The 16,907-nt window shown below is 32.4% G+C and overlaps 1 protein-coding gene across 1 annotated transcript in view; it reads left to right on the forward strand.

Annotated features, from left to right (window-relative positions):
• Positions 1-16,907, forward strand: part of LOC123694110 (cadherin-86C) — a 93,062-nt gene that overhangs the window by 15,624 nt on the left and 60,531 nt on the right. The window contains exon 2 of the mRNA XM_045639429.1: positions 13,771-13,863. The gene's annotated coding sequence lies outside the window, so the exon portion shown is untranslated. The remainder of the gene's footprint in view (positions 1-13,770; positions 13,864-16,907) is intronic.

A 16,907-nucleotide genomic window follows, 5' to 3' on the forward strand; every position in this document is an offset into this window, starting at 1 on the left:
ATAGGAAAGGAAGGAATCAACATTCAACATTATATCTCTATAGTCAATCGAATCACTTAATGATAAAATTCATTTCATTGAACCCGAAAATGAAAACATAATATGGTAACCATTAAATTGTGTTTATTATCAGAGATATTTTTTTCCAAAATTAATTCCATTATCTGAAGATATCATCTATAATGTTCTAATCGACACATATTTTATGAATGTTTTAATTGATGATTACTTCATCTCGGCATTGAATGTGTGAAAATATGTATGGAAGAGCGTACAAATCAATGAGTATTAACAATAGCTTGAAGTGTGTCGAATCGTAGAATACGCGTGAACTTACATCGGTGAGATCGCGGTGAAGACCGCATTCATATGGCTTTATGTTCTCATACTAATTAGAGACCAATAGAATATATTAAAAGCTATTTAGCGGCTTTGATGCACTCTTGGAAAAAATATGATTCAGCGTATAATGTTTTATTAATCGATTGATACATTATTAAAAGCTTTGTTGTTAATTTTTTATTGATCCAGTACGTTATTCGTTCTGTTTTATTATCATTAACATAACCACTAAACGAATGTGATTCAGTTTTTATAGCACGTTTAAAAATAAATTCCACAATTGATTCAGAAACTTTTACACACTTGTTGTGAATTAGACAATTTTATCACTATTAGATTACCATCAATTCGCCCTTGCTTTGATGGCACATTATGTAACAAAACGAAATTACGTACAATTATTTAATCGCAGTCATTTTACTAAAACGCTCAATCAAAAGCCAGTGAAAGTAAAATCTTTATGTTCATTGAAGCGAAATAAAATAAGTGGAGTGTACATTACGCCGTTCTTATAAAATTGACGATTCTGAGTAATGGCAGCGAGTTACGTATGTTGTGCGTGGGCGGTCTATATGTTCAGTCGAACAAAGCAGCAGTCTAATGTAAAGCTAGATTTATTTCATTCCCGGGTTATAACTCAGGCCAATACGTGACCGATGCTCACGCCTACTCACAGATATTCTTCAAGAGTAAGACTAAGTATACACGAGGCGTTTTAGTGCTATCACTCGGCTCTCGCATCAATTAACTTGCTAAGCACCCGTCCGATACAGCAAACGTCGCGAACTACAATTTTATGCTTTGAATAGACGTAGACGCCTCTGTCGCGCTCTTGTTAAGTGTAGCAATTTTGTGACACAAATGGGAATTTCGCACACAAGGTTCACGTTTTAGAATTATTTATTAGCTAAAGGTCAATCGAAAGGTTGTTCCGGTTGCTTTCTACACCTATTATAAACTAGTGCATTGCCGGCGGCCGCTTGAAAAGGTCAAGCAGGAAAAATCGCCTGTTTTCTCTCTTGCGTAAGAACAAAGGGCCGTTATGAATTAAATATTTTGCGTTGAACAGTTTCCTTCTAGTAATTACTTTTAAAGAAATTTTCTGCTACATTTTTAACATTAAATGTTGATTTTAGCTGGCGTATATTTGCATTTCTGCAAGAAGGTAATTCCTGTAGAGCTTTTAAATGAGAACTTCATTTTTAACGTTTGCTTTTTTCATACTGCTGAATAGTAAACTAATTATGAAAGAGGTATTATTGTTTCCACACCCATTCCATTTCCACCTCATAAAGATTTATTCCCCGTACAATCTAGAACAATCTATAGCACAGTCAGATTAAAGCGCTATGTTACGGAAGCAACCAACACTGAGAGAAAAATGCACTTCTCATACAAAACACGTCGAGAACGTGGTTGGCAATTTAGTCGCATCAATATCTTAATGCATCCATGAGAAAAGAAATGAATCGCTCCGTCCACGCATTTCATAAGTATCTTAGCGACTTTAAAGGACTGTCATATCACTGGTATTGCGTTGTTTTCCATACATGGAGCCTTTTTATTGCAGCACAATGAATTACATTTGAACACTTTCTACGTGAACGATTGCATCTCCGTGTGATTTACGTCATACTGATCTCAAAAGCTATACGATGTTGTCACACAGTAATTGGATGTATAATTTCTATGTATAATTAATTAGTAAATGCATCTTTGACTTTAAAATTTTGACTGAGGTAACATATGAAATTTATTATCAGTCCTAATATCTAATTGATTTCCAATCATTACAATTACCTTTGTAGTAAATGTTTTGTGTGGAACATTCCGATTACACTATATCCGATTTTTATCAAAAAATTATAATAATGTTATGACTAATGAGTGACTTGTTATTTTTATTTCATTTATCTTATTCATACAGCCATGATTGAATTAGCCAAAAGACCCAAAAACACACCTACAAACAAATCATGTTTCGCTCGGAACTTCGAAAGTTTGTAATACATTCTGGTATTTAGATTTAAAACACTGAATTACACCACACGAGATAGCCATGCCCACGTTATTAAAGAGAAAACGTACTACGTCTTTGTTATTACAACATTAATTTGGATTTAATATTAGTTAGCTCTAAGCAATGCTTACTTTAATGTCTATATTTTGTACCCACGCCTTTCCTAGGCTACTATGGTTACATGTAATGAAATCATTTTATTATAAATCAGTTGAAATGATAAGCTTTCAACGCAGCAGGGATATTGACAGCGAATATAATTTCAAATCTATATACTAGGAATATGTTAAAATAAATAGATACGAGTACCTATGACTTACATTTGAATAATGATAAATAGGTTGGTACTGCTTACAATTTCATTTGCAACTACCCTATGAATTCTACAAGGAAGTATTTTTATAAATTTTGGCAGAGGCCTATAAAAGTTAATAATGATCTTATTACTATTTATTAGGCATTCTGATCTCACATATTAGTATGATGAAAGGAAGACGGAAACAAAGTTAATTCGAACATAGTTTCTTATGAGAAGTTCAAACACATAAAATTAAATTCTGTATAGTGTAGGATATTTTAATCAGAAAACTGTACTGTCCAGCTACAGCTTAAACAAACATACGTCTTGCCGTGGGAAGAGTGTCACGTGATGGACTTAAACATCTTGTTCATACAAACGTTATATACCTGACAAACATAAATAATATAAGTAGTTTTTTTTTTAATTTAATTGGTATTTGAACATTGATTTGAGTGTTAGAGAGGGAATTTTATAAGTGCATTTATGGTTTCCTATAAACGTTTTAATACGAAGCTATAGTTAAAGTTAAGTTCCAGGTTTTTAGAATAAATGTTAACAATAGGATATCAAAACATATTATTAGAAACGATAAGATCTAAACTATTGAATGAATTTCTGAATAGATAAGATCACTCTAAATGCATTTGAATAGATATTATAGGGAAACCTACTTTTCGTTCTAGACATTCAAAGCTTTCATTTCAATCTGAATTCTATATCCATTTTAATCCGATATGAAATATCTATTGATTTTTAAGTAGGTAGTCAATAAATTAAAGTACATCAAACGTTCGAGGAAATCTAATATTCTCCTCCTGGGTTTAAAGTGGCATCTTCCGCTACTGTTACTTACTGAAAAATCCGATTCTGCCAATATAAAGTAAGATAAAATGAAATTCATATAATCATCATTCTTTTCTTACTGATTCATTAACTTAGCAGTAGGTACTATGGGATAGATAACATGTACCATATACAATACCAAAGTACAATTCACAAAACACTTACCAATAAAATAATCAAATGTTCCAAATTCCAGCATGTACCAAGAAGTAATTAGGTTAAGATGCTGCTTCTATAAAAATAACATGTAAAAGAGAAATCTATAAAGCACACGTGAATCCCACCCACATCACTGAGAATATGGTAAGGTCATACATGGATGTTGATATGCGCATTCAATCGTAACATGGGTTTATATTAAAACCCTGAAGACGGAGTTTTATTTTTCCTTGACACTTGTTGATAGAACATGATATATTTTGATTAAAATATTTATTCGAATCAAGTTTCAAAGATACCGTGAGATGGGGCAGCAAATGAAATGTTATAAGAATGAAGTTGTAACGTTTTGACTTCTACTACAAAACAGTGTGTTTACCGGATAAAGATATCGAAATGATTTTATTGGTTTTAAAATCATAGCTTTCCACTCTCAGTCTCTCATCGATTAAGTATATAGGTAATTTAAATCAGCACTAAGTAATTCAATAAATAAAAAATCAATAAAAAAACGCAAGCTCTCAATAAGTGTTCAGTTTGATCTCAGAATATAATGTCTTTAGGTCTACATTCTATAAAGTCATAACAACTGTATTCTGCCTGTTATTAATCCAAAAGTTAAAAGTTAACATACGTACTTGTAACGGATGCAGACCAAACTTTTTACATCCAGGTGTAAACGAGTTTCAACTTCCAACTTGTTAAATATATTGAAAGAGATAATTAATTATTAGTATGTAGGTATAATTAAATTACATAGGTAATTGTTTTAATGATAAAATAAAAACGTACGTTTGTAATTAGTATGGATGGTTTACTCTTTTACGTAAAAAAGTACTCGACGGATTCGGGTGAAACCTTACAGAAATATCCTTACTAATATATAAATGCGAAAGTAACTCTGTCTGTCTGTCTGTTACTCAATCACGCCTAAACTACTGAACCAATTTGCATGAAATTTGGTATGGAGATATTTTGATACCCGAGAAAGGACATAGGCTACTTTTTATTGCGAAATATGTACCACGGGCGAAGCCGGGGCGGACCGCTAGTAGGTTATATATTATCAAAATAATACATGAGCTTAAGAAATACGACACAGCTAGTAATTTAAGTTGTTAATAAAATTTGTTTACGCTGAAAACGTTTTATTTATGCTTCATTGGAATAGATAGAATCAAACAATTTTATGTTCCCGTTCTGAAACAAAGCATTCTTTTATTAGTAGAATTTATTGGTGCCTAGAAACGAGGCTTTGATGTTTGACCGCTACCGACGCACGGGTTTCTTTGAACTTCAAATTGAATGTGTGTTGATTTTTTAAGTATGTGCACAGAGAACACCGCGTTTAATTTAACAGAAGGTAATGAAATTGGATTGATAGGAATTTGAACAAATATTTTGATAGACGTTTCTTCCGTTTGAATGTTAATCAATATTACGTAAATGATTTTAATAGGCAATCATTCTTTAACGTAGCTTATAAGAAACCGTATTACTTACAAAGTTTGCTCTACAATTTATACTATTTCGCATTTTTTATTCATAAAAAGCAATGAAAAAGAAGTACCTAAGATATAAGGTATATAAAATTGTAAAAAGTTGTATGAAAAAGAACCATTAAGATACTAAGGTATCTACTTTCAGAATTTGCTCTATGTCGATTAAGTACACTTAGCGCACCATTCTCCATTCATCTCCTAAGACCTAAACTATGCCTTACAGTCTATGACCACGGATACGTATTAATAAGGAGGTCGTACATTCAAGACTCACATTATTTGTCCGCAAGGACGCGACATATCCGGCCGAGTTCAATGAATTCATCATTTCTCAAACATTTGTATTTGTTTCGTATTTTGAATTTCAAACAGCCCACAAACCAGTCTCGTTAAGGCACATATTAAGATTTTTCGTCTTGATATTCCGTTGACAGGTTTAAGTTAATTTTTATCGTTGACACGAAATCAGTGCTAGTATTTTGACATTATACATCCGGTTCAAATACGTTTATATGCAGTACTTTTGGTATTTGAATATAACTTTGGTTTATACATTCTTGACATAGATCATTTTCTGTTCATAACGTTTTAAATTCATAGCAATTTCGATCGAAAATTTAGATTATTATAATGTAAACGGTGGCAATAAATTGTATATCCTGTCGTGGATAAATCACGTATGAATAAAAACAATTCAGAATCTGTAAATAAGTTGTAAAGATATGCAATTCAAATACTGTCCGCCGCGGCCGGTTTGCCGCGTCACGAACGTCGTTTACAAATAGACAGCCTTGTCAAGGCTTTATGCATAACTCGTATAAAAATAGCATAAAATATTAACACTGTATTAGTTATTTCAATCAGGAACATTTTCCAGTGGCGAGGAATTTATTTTATACTACATGTTTGTCACATTTTCTATTTATGCATTTTTATTAAAATACCTCCCAGCACTGCATCCGCTTGCAGTATTAATAAGAACATAATATTTTAAATACTTGTCTACAATTTTTCCTACTTAAACGATGATTATCTGATAAAAAGGTTTCTTTCCTTATCGCCTTATCGATCGTCGTATCGTCAACTGTCCTTTTGCTGTCATTCCATAGTTTTACTAGGATCTCAATATTTACAACAATTTATACCTACCTATCGATTTCTGTTATGGACTGTATATTTATTTTATTTATTTATTTATTTATTTATTAAGCCAAACCAACAGTAAATACATACAAATCTTGCAAGCTTAAATCTAGAAATACATAAATGTTAAGGATGTATCAACCAATTATAGGTAAGGACAAATTAATTTTTATATCTTAAACTTACTTAAATAGTACCAACTAAATCAACACAACGCTTACGTTAAATTTTGTTATGACTAACGTAATTATTTTTAAAATAATTAACAATATTTATAGAAAAAATTGAATACGAATCAAAGTAAATATCCACCAAATTAGGCTGAGATGCGCACAAAACATTAAACTCACTGCACATTCTAATAATTGGCGAATTTTTACCAACATTGTTCCGATAAAACGGCAGGTCGAAAGCTCTAGATATGGGAAGACGGGGTATTTTACTAGGCACTGTAAACCTAATTTGCTCAAAGATTTGTGGACATACAATAATACCTCTTATTATTTTGTATAAAAACAAGATATCCCTTTGTAGCCTACGATTACGAAGAGATATCATATTAAAGAACGCTAAACGGGTGTCGTAAGGGTTTCTATGAGATATACCTTGAGAAATAAACGCAATGTGCCGGCTGAACTTACGTTGAATATTTTCAATACGTTGAGAATGCACTGAGTAGAGGGGATTCCAAACCACACTGGCGTATTCTAGTTGGGATCGTACTAATGAGTTAAAAAGACACAGTTTAGTTTGTACACTAAATGATTTGGTATTCCTTTTTAAAAAGCCTAACATTTGTGATGATTTTTTTACAACTGTATTAATATGAGAACAAAATTTTAATTCACTATCAATTATTACCCCTAAGTCACGGATTTCATTACATTCACACACAATATCTTTATTTATAGTATAAACTGCTGATGTAGGTATCTTCTTCCGGGTTAACTTAATTAAAAAACATTTCTCAGCATTCAGTACCATATTATTGTCTATGCACCACTCTACAATTCTGTCCAAATCAGATTGCATCAACAAGACGTCCTGTTGAGAACGGATCGTTTTAAATATCTTGAGGTCATCGGCAAATATAGAGAAGCTACAGTGGTTGATAACGCGACTTATATCATTAATGTACAGGCTGAACAATATCGGTCCCAAATGGGAACCCTGGGGAACTCCTGAGGTTGAGGTATAAGGATTAGACTCATATCCTTTTACAGTAACGATCTGCATTCTATTTTTTAGGTAAGAGCCAAACCAACATAACAGAGAACCATATATTCCATATGATTCAAGTTTGAGCAAAAGGAGGTCATGGCTAACTCTATCGAATGCACTCGAAAAGTCAGTGTAAACACTGTGGACCTCATTACCTTTATCTACCTCTCTAGATATATGTGATATATAGTCAACCAGATTGGTCTCCACAGATCGTCCCTTAAGGAACCCATGTTGGTTTGAGTTAATGAAGCAGGACGTGTGACTGGTAATTATAGGACATAAGAGAGACTCAAACAACTTGGCTAAGCAAGATAAAATAGAGATCGGTCGATAATTTCGCACATTGTCAGTGTCGCCTTTCTTATAGACAGGCACAATTCTGGCCTTCTTCCACTCAGAAGGGAATGTTCCACTGTCTAACGAACGATTAATAATCTTACTAACAGGTAAGGCAATTACGACATAACAACGTTTGAAAAATAGGGGTGGAATACCATCCGGTCCGCCGCCTTTGAATGCGTCTAAGTGTTTCAATTTTTTAGCGACCTCATTTTCAGTAAATTGTAACTTGCATAAAGTAGGAATATTACAGCTAGAAACAGGTAATACTAGATTCGTAGGAGAGTAATTGGTAAAAATTGAGGAAAGTTTCTCCGCGAATAGATTTGAAATATCAGGCCCCCTTTTCGCAATTTGATCATCTAGGTACATACAAGAAGGAATATTAGATACATTTTTGCGCTTAGAATTTATAAACTTCCAGAAATGTTTAGGGTTAGATTGAATATTTTCCTCAAGATTACGTTTATATTTACTCAGACAAACATCGTGTAATTTGTGAGCACGGTCTCTTACAATATCAAATTCTAGTTTGTCTCGGGGATTATTAAACTTTATGAACTTCAAGCGCAATTTGTGTTTTTCTTTCAATAGCCTAATAAGTGTATGACTGTACCATGGTGGATATTTACTTTTTACAGACCAACGTTTCGGAACAAATTTATTTATGACATCATACAATACATCATAGAATCTCTCAACCATTGCGTCAACATTTATACAATTATTAAAAACATCAGCCCAGTTAATCAACTTTAGATGATTTATTATTCCCGAATAGTCAGCTTTGTAAAAATTTAAATGTGACTGACTACGAGCATGGAGGTTTTTATATCTAGAAAGTGACAACGTGATAACTAATTGAGGATGGAATGGATCGAGCTTACTGAGAATATCAGTAGGCTGTGATACGTGAGCATTCGCTATGTTTGTTATAACAAGATCCAAAATCTTGCCATCTTTATTGGGAATTGTATTGAGCTGATTAAAATTATTTACAGACATAAAATCAATTAAACAATAACCCAAGGCATTTTGATAGTCAGAAGGGGTTGGAAAATAATTATCACCCTGTACAGTCCACTTAACAAATCCCATGTTAAAATCACCAATAATAATTATATCATCAAAATTATCAGATACCAAGTTATTTATATTATCCAAATAATTTCTTAAGGTAAGTAAATTTACAGGTGGTGGCAGATACACCGCACAAATTGCAACTTTTAGACATGATCTAATGTTATCATTACTACTTACTTCTACAACCACCCATAAATCTTCAGCAGTACAAGTTTTAGATTCCCATTTAGAAACACGGTAGGAGTTTATATTATTTGAAACAGCCACCATAACACCGCCACCATCAGATTTCGATGAACTCACAGAACTGTTTCGATCGTTACGATAGACTGTGTATCTATTACCATCAATGAACTCACCATTATGGATTTTAGAGTTTAACCAGGTTTCAGTAAATATGATTACTTCATAATTACAAAGTAAAATGTTATTATAGACAATGTTCGTTTTTGTTCGAAGCCCTCTTACATTCTGATAATATATATCAAGCATTATAGTACATTAAAATCTACAACATTCACCTAAGTTAATAAAATAATATAATAAAAATAGACTTATTCTAGAGCTTTAAGACTATCGTCATTACGGATTGTTAAGACCTGGCCAAACTCTTGTTTCCGAACAAATATCTTAGCGTTTCTTATCCACACATATTTGTAACCGAGTTCCTTAGCTTTTTGTCGTGTAGCGGCATGGAGCTGTTTATTTGCAGGAGTTAGGTGCTCAGATACAAAGACAGGAGACTTCCGTCCAGCGATCCCTAGATGCTGCGATGAGAGCTTGTTTTCAGGATTATTTTTGTTGTATCTAGAAACAGCGGCTAGTATTGTATCACGAATGCGAGTGCTACGTAGTTTGGCTATAACAGACCTAGGACGGCTGCTATCCTTATTGTACTTAGCAACTCTGGTTACGTGCAGAATATCGCTGTCGTCGATTGGCGCCCCTACAGTTTTCGCTAGCTGGCCCAGAGTGTTAGACAGAATTTCGCCCTTGTTTTCAGGAATACCGTTGATTTCGATGTTATTTTCACGAAGCTGCTGTTCAACAATATGCAGTCTGGTGCCGAGATCAAGAACTGTGGACTTTAGTTTATTATTCTCATTTTTGAGTTCATCTACTAAGATGTTTCTTTCGTCCAACGATGTTTTCAATAACTCAAATTGTGCATTGAAAAAATTTAACGATTCTTTAAATGATGAGATTTCGTGGTGAATGTTTTTAAGCTGATCGGACACCATATTACCCATAGTTACATTGAGTGATTTGGATAACTCCTCCTTTAATATATCCCGCAAACTACCTTTTGTAACATAGTCATTACTGTCAACCTCAGAATCGAATGAATTTTTGCGCTGGCCTCTCGTCCGCATATTTATAAATCCTTCACCGGATGCAGAAGTTTGAGTGATATTTTGAGTGTCAATCATGGACTCAGCTTTGGACATTCTAACGGGCGTATTAGTATTATCACATTTTGGCTGTTTGCAGACACATTCAGGGCATATCCAATTATTTTTCTGATCAAGGTTCATGTTGTTATGGAATGCCTTAGATGTCATATTCGCACATTGAAGATCGTATTTTTTTTTACACGACGAACATACCAAATATTCTCTATTACTAATTGTATTAGTGCAAGCCGAACATTTATTTCTGGTACTTGACATTATTAATATTTTTTTTATTTTACAAAGGTAATATTATAGCAACTCCAAGCGGTATCAGACACGCCAATACGCAGTACAAAATGCTGTTGCGATTAATGAATAGATGGTAGGTAGATAGGTATGCAAGCGAGTTGTTAACGTGTGCGTAGATTGTAGAAGCGACGACTCTGCGGGTTGTCGTAGGTCAAGAATGCAAAGCAATGTTCGATAATTAATTATAATATTTCGTTTATTACTCACAGTTTATAAGTCCATTCACAATCACAAAATTGTCACTAGTTAGTTAGTTTCACCGGCAAACTGATGATATACATTACTATTAAAAATAACCATTATTTACTTATAAAAACTTGATAATTATACGGAGCGTAAAGAACGCAATGTTAACTTGTTCGGTACCGCCAATTGATTAATGATTTAATGTATATAACTTTACCTATATTTATGTTAACCTGGATTTTATCTAAAACACCAAAACATAACCGAGTTACAAAGTACTAAGTACATTTTGATATTATAAAGGCATAACACGATAACCAATTTATTCATAGCCGGTGTCACTTAAACAGTTATCGGTATTAACAAACTGGTTTATCAACAAATTGAGCTTCAGATTGTTATAAAAGGTGTCCACTACTATTATGGTTACACACAATGGTTGCGTAGATAGTGAGTTAATTACTACGGCTCGGTTGCGAAAAGCACGCTTTCCCTATCTTCATCAACAAAAACTAGTTTCTTGCGGAATAGGTAGCACGTAAATTTGCTACTGACTCTTGCGCTATTGTTGTACAAGTTCAGAATTGACGATTTCGATACTTGAGACGTTGCAATATTTCGGTAAAAGTTAGTGCCTATAACGAACGATTGACTATGTTACTAAAGGAAAACGTAGTTGCAACAATTTTCAACGTACAACCAAAACAACACATCTGACCCACTTGATGATAAATTGCTAAACAATTCAATTAATAATAATCGTATAATTTATTAACTTGGATCTTGGAATAATCTCAAATATCACTTGACTCTCCAGACAACGATTAATAACTTTTGTATTTAAATTAAAGTATGAAAACGCACTTAAAGCGACTCCATAATAATGAGAAATTGTCATAACCGTCCTTTGATGTACTCGAATGGATTTAAGAGCTTCAAGAACATCTTACAGATTACAAAATGAACATGACTTTTCTTTTGCTTTTTCTTCATAGACGAATTGTTGTATTTACATTCTAAATAGATGTTGTTTCATTGACTTATTTTTTAGCTCATAAAATCTGAACACTTGTTCAGTTCAGTTGTTTTCTGTTTGTTAATTAGATTTTTAATATCGTCCTATTTATGATTTTCTGCTTTATTCCAAGAATTATTTATTTTGATACATAATGTAAATACTTTAGTAGTAAGTAGTAACAGTTCGGTTCTCTAGCTTATATAAACTTCTGAATTATTTACCACCAACGCAAAAGTTGAATTACCTCAAACCCAAGCTAACTGACACACCTTATAATCTAATCTCGGTATAACCACAAAAATCTCTTTCACGTTAGGCTAGATAACAATTTCGTTCTTTGTATTAGCCTCCATTTCTTCCATTTTCTTGATTTTAAAAATCCTTATCTTTGGAAATCACACAATTTCATGTCTTTGAAAATCACACACTCAGGACGGAACCAGTATTGATAAAACGCGTTGTTATTAACCGTTATGTAAGCGTTCGTTTGAGCATAAATTTTAAGTAAATAAAACATCCGTTTGGCCCTTGAAAGGAATGCCTATTCTGTACAAATATTGGGTCATTCAATAAAAGGCCTAAATTGAAGGTAATGTCGTGTTCCCAGAGGATCCGGCCTTTTGTGTTTGTTGTTATTAAACGACTCATTATTATTTATCTTTTTTGGAGTTACTTCACTTTGATTTGTTTTTGAATATTTGAACAAATGTTTGAGTGGTACAAACCTGTTTTTTGCCACTCAAACAGAAGAATATAAGGATCAGTATTTTCAATAAATTACTTATGTTTTTCAGAAATTATAAAAAGTTTCATAAGTGCTTGACTCAATGTTCCGCACAGGAAAGTAGCAGAATCTCTCGAAGTCTTAATTTAGTAATTAGCCAAACAAAAAGTAACTCTTGCATTATATTGAATAAATAGCGTTCATTGTTAGTGTCTAGACCTAGTGCCTATTTATAATATTAGTTATAAATTGTTGGCGTCAGCTATTCATTCGAGCGGCACGTGCGCTTACCCAACATTATATCACAATTACAGACCAAAACACCACATTAAATATACATTATTACTAATATAACAAAAACACAAGTACACTCCAGTTGGGAAATGGTTGCCTGTTAAATGTAGAAATAAATTAATAATTATGTTTATATTTTATCGTGTTTATTTATGGTGTGTTAAATTATGTTACGGTGCAATTGCGTGCGTTTTATTTTAATACATATATTTATCTAGGACATTTAGAAATCATATAATATTATATACTATTTAATTTTCCTATTTTAATTAATAAAGATATTTGAAATCCATCTGTGAAATATATCTAGACTCTATAGAGACAAAAATGATTAAAAAAAAATAATTAATTAAAACAAACTTAAGGACCTTTAAACAGTTGATTAATGATTATTATTTTCTAATCTAATTTGTAGTAGGTACTAGGTACCTGTATTTTCTTTTAATACATCATCAGTATGGTAAAATTAATATTAAATAATAATTTATTTCAACCAAACATTACAACACCAACCATATACAGCATAATATGCTACTAAAACGTAATTGTAAATCTTCCATTCAAGTTATACACACCGCGGCACACAATGTTCCGAGTGTCTGGAACTTATGCCATAAATTATGAGACAAATGACAACACATCCAAAAGTAATGCATATTACAGAGCTTTCACCACATTATCTAAGCATCTGGGCGCGAACAATAGCGCGCGCATGCGTAATGCGTTATCTCGGATCTACCTCTTACCACAGTCTGCACTCCTAATGAGGACCGCCGTTCTAATTCCACGCCACGTACTAATTGAAGACTAACGAAAACGGGAACTTTGCTATCTAATTGGATATAATTGAATTTCTCTTCACATATGAATGGTTATTTTTTTTTTTCAGGTGCTCGGATACAGTGAAGCGCTTGTCGAATAATGAGGAGTAAACAAAGGCGGTGGGATAGTGTTTTTGGCGCGAAATCGTTGCAACCAACAGGTAAGATTCATTCCCTTATTATAATAGAATTTTGAAATATTCAATTGCAGATGTGATGAGTTAAAGGCTGAAAATTTACAAGACGCAATAACAATTCATAGCCCACACATAAAGTTTAAATCTATTACTGAGCTGTGCAGTTAATAACTATATTTATAGGACACATTTTCAAGAACATATATTAAAAATCAATTTAACTACACACACTCGAATGCTTCGCAATAAGTTGTAATCACGGACCAGATTCAATCAACACTGGAATGTTTACGATGTAATAGGAATTATAAATGTGATTTATACAGCTTACAAATGATGAATTCGAATAAACTTGCCAGAGCAAACAATCATGTCGCTTAACCATTATGAGATAGCGTGACAGGCCGTTTCAAATGTTATATATCACACTTAAAATCCATGAAAAACCGTTTTGCACGCATTTTGCACGTTGTCATATCACACCCACGCCCCACGTACGTATACCACGACTTAAATGTTCCGTTGAAATATATCTTGACGAAGAGAGCGATAAATAACAAACAAATTACATTGTTCTGGCGAACGTGCGACATTTGCATGTTTGAGAAATGTATGAATACAGATCTATGTAGGAAGAGAATAGGACGATTGATCAAATGAGTTCACGGGTTCATGGACTTCGCTCTTCGTTGACGAATTTACACCCACATAGAATCATAATTCATGCAATATACATGTAGGACTTTCAAAATTTCTATGAATTATCGCAATTTCTTATGGATGGACATAAAACATGCAAGTGTTGTAACGTTTTAATTGAATTTCACAAATCTTTCTCTCTTATAAGCGTTTAAATCCAAGAAAGTTACCTCAATTACCAAGATATAACATGACTGTTTCATAATATGTAATTCGATTAGTCATGTTACAAATTTTATATTTTTTTATTTCCTTGTAGAATAACTATTTGTTTTACTCAAATGTAAATCTGCTTAGCTGTAGAGGTGCTGGTAAAAACTGCTTGAAATATATTTAAGAAAGGCTTGAAGAAGTATAATGCAATTGATTTGTTCATCTTCATGATAAAGATTTCGTAAAATTCGATTAAACGTTACAATGAGTAGGAGTCCTTAAAGTTGTAAACTGACATTAGTAATTGCACTTGATATTCTATAATTACGCATGTAAATGTTTAAACATTTAATTAGTCCATAAAGTGCGACAATAAAGCTGCTGATGTTATATTAGTACGTATTAAACACATAAATGGCTCATAGCTTCGTAAGAAAATTTACATTAAAAAGCGTTTAAGTTTTTACGAGATTTAAACCCTTGATGGTTATAATAAAGACAAATTAAATGATCATGTGATATGTAACTCCCGCGCAATTTCTGCTATTCTTCTTATAAAGTTTTTCTTGTCTTGTTAACGTTATCTTTGCTGTTTAAACACGAGTAAAGCTTTATTTTAATTAAATACTCAAGGACTAATACGCGTGATACATTTTTAAAATGAGAAAATTATAACATAATATTATATCATAAATTTTAATAGTATATAATTATTTTACGACTGTAATTTCGTAATGGGTTTTGGATCCATAGTGATCAAAGTTACTATTGCGGCATTACCATTTTTCATTTCCTTATCCATATTATAACAAATTCATTGCACGATATAATTAAATACTTCATATGACTAAAACGTAAGCTTGGTCAATTAGTATTAATAGGTTTACAAGAGATAACATTTGGTTTATATTTAAATTATCAATACCAACCGGTAAATGTCTCCTATAAATTATATCAATACATGTCGAGTCACACCTTCGTATGGACTAGTATAATTTTATATTATCTGTGGTATGGATTATATTTCTTGATGCTTATGATAAATATTTAAATTTGAACATAAAAATAAATATTTCGATACTTACCTATATAAATCTCTTTTCAAATTAAATATTAATATGACATTAAATTATGATACTTTATTGATGAAAAAAATCATTAGCCTTTTAATAAAATATCACGCTCACAGTAGAGCGATTTCAAACTTCCAGAAAATTCCAAAGCATCGGTTATTAAAAGTTGCTCAAAGAAACTTCTGTTTTATTTTACCGTCACTGGAGTTCGTAAGGAGATTGATATTTCATAAAAGATTCACAATTTTCCGATTGAATATTCAATCTCATGACTTTTTAACGAATATTTAAAACATTTCGTTGTAAAAATTGTATTTCATACTTATTAATTACTAGCTGCGCCCTGCGTGATGATAATATAATGTATAACCTTTATCTTTCCTGGGTAAATGGGCTATCTAACACCGAATTTTTTTTTAAATCGGACCCACACGTCTCATAAAATAGGCTTTCTATTAACGCACGCTTAAAATTATGTGTATAATTAATTTCAATTATAGAAATGTCACATTCCAATTAATTTAATGGAATGTTCGTGTAAGGCTTCTATTGAATTCCATATTATAGATTGAATGTTCTAAAAAAAGAAGCCCTTGTACGAACAAGGAACCTTTTATTATTATTATATTTTTCGCCGTTTTATCAAACATCAATGCTCAATATTCATAGAGCTTAAAATACCATAGTATGCAAAATATCCCTACATCGCTCTTGACCTTTCCTTATCGATAAATCGTCTTGCTACTACAATTACGTACGATAATAAATGGTCTTCAAAGTAGCTATTTGAAGATATCAAAAATAAAAAGCATAGACTAGAGCGGTCATGCAATTAACGTAGCGAGTTAACTAATAAATCGAGTAGGACGTGATTCGCGGTTGACGGCACTGGTTTTAAGACCACTTAGAGGGGACCTTTAAGCATATTATAGCCACGTTTGTGTTGAATTAATTCGAGAGATTTGTATTTGTTTTTGTGAGAGCAATTTTTTGTGGATTATTTAGTGCATGGTTTGACAGATGGGTTTAGGTGTAATTGGATTAAGTAACACGAATATGGAATAAAGGAACTAGGAAGATATGTTTATATAAATTTTGCTAATAAAAAGCCTTGGTGAAATGACGATTGTCCAATTTAGTGAA

Source organism: Colias croceus, chromosome 8 (assembly GCF_905220415.1).
Source record: "Colias croceus chromosome 8, ilColCroc2.1".
Lineage (NCBI taxonomy): Eukaryota > Metazoa > Arthropoda > Insecta > Lepidoptera > Pieridae > Colias > Colias croceus.